The following is a 1,540-nucleotide window of genomic DNA, read 5'->3' as shown; positions in this document are numbered from 1 at the left end:
AATCGGTTTTCTGCGGAGCTCGGGCGAAGCCCTACAGGAATAGATCATCACCACCACTGGAGCGCCGTCGCGCTACCGGGGAACTCATCTACATCCTCGTATCTCTTGCTGGATCAAGAAGGCGGAGATCGTCATCGAGTTGTACGTGTGCGAAACGCGGAGGTGCCGTCCGTTCGGCACTTGATCGGGATAGATCACGAGACGGTTCGTGGGACGGATCGTGGGACGGTTCGTGGGACGGATCATGAAGACGTGCCACTGCATCAACCGCGTTTGTTAACGCTTCTGCTTAGCGATCTACAAGGGTATGTGGATCCGATCTCCCTCTCGTAGATGATCATCACCATGATAGGCCTTCGTGTGCGTAGGAAAATTTTTGTTTCCCATGCAACGTTCTCCAACACCACTTTCGAACATAGCAAGTCTCTTTTCAAAATTGATCAGTTGAGAATAAGGTTCAGCTACCTTGATTGGTTCAGTTCTTGCGGCATAGATGGAGGAGACAAACGATATGTAATCATAGTCTAGTCCGGCAAGAATATAGGACACCATTCCTCATTGTCGAGAGGCTTCCCTGCTGAAGCCATCTCATCACCGAGCGCCTTCATGCACCCGGTGTATTCAGCGATGGTTGTGGTGCCCTTTTTAGTGGTGGAGAGGGTGATCCGCGTGTTGACGATGTTAGCTTGCGTCTGGGAGAGGAGCATCTCCCTAAATGTGGTCCATGCCGCGGCCGCCTTGGTGCAGTGAGCGACTTGGATCATCACGGGTGATGAGATTGAGTTGAAGATGAAACTCAACACCTGTGAATCATGATCCATGGTGATCTGATACGCTGGGTTCATCAGTGAGTTTGCCTTCCTTGTCGGCGAGCTTGGGTTCTGGGAATGGGTGATCGGTGTTAAGGTGATCGACCATTTGAGCTCCGCGGATGGTGGCTAGTGCTTGCACGCGCCACACCAGGAAGTTGCCTCAGTGGAGCTTGTCGGCGATGGGACTAAATATGGATGTGGGAGAGGAATTAGGCTGTGAATACCATGAAAGAATAGGTTGAAGCGTATGCCTCTGGCAGGGACGCGTTGCATGCTATATAGATCGACAGGATTAAAAGGTTCAGTAGTCACGTAAAGTTAAACAGAGATGAGTATAAATCCTAACAGCATGAACTACCTAAGTACAATGACCATGCAATGCCTAGACCCACGAGACGTACAAAACAACATGACGTTCAAATCTTGGTGCTCGCATATATTTCTAAATTTATTTCAGGATTACGCATTCAGTGGGTGAGATGTTCCCGTCTGTTGTATTCATGCTTCAGTCAGTTGCTCCAAAAGTCCAAAGTATGGAAAAGGATCGGACATTATACTCCAACACTCCCCCTCACGTCTATGCTTCTTTGGAGCTTATGATCTGTCCAGCAAAAGCGGGGCAGGCCTTAATTATTTATTGTGTTTACTGGGTTATGAACCCTGAACCTCTTGGTTGTAAGTTTATGCACCTAACCAGTTCATCCATCAGTCTGAACTAAGGAGAAAGA

General features: G+C 48.6%; 1 non-coding gene across 1 annotated transcript; it reads right to left on the bottom strand.

Annotated features, from left to right (window-relative positions):
• Positions 1-428: 428 nt before the first annotated feature.
• LOC123414452 lies at positions 429-569 on the bottom strand. Its single transcript, XR_006614418.1, has one exon. It is a non-coding gene; the product is annotated as a small nucleolar RNA Z247 (small nucleolar RNA).
• Between the last annotated feature and the right edge of the window lie 971 nt (positions 570-1,540).

The sequence above is a fragment of the Hordeum vulgare genome, chromosome 7H (assembly GCF_904849725.1).
Source record: "Hordeum vulgare subsp. vulgare chromosome 7H, MorexV3_pseudomolecules_assembly, whole genome shotgun sequence".
Taxonomy (NCBI): Eukaryota; Viridiplantae; Streptophyta; class Magnoliopsida; order Poales; family Poaceae; genus Hordeum; species Hordeum vulgare.
Note: the sequence above shows the minus strand (reverse complement) of the source record. Positions and strands in the feature narration are given on the sequence as shown.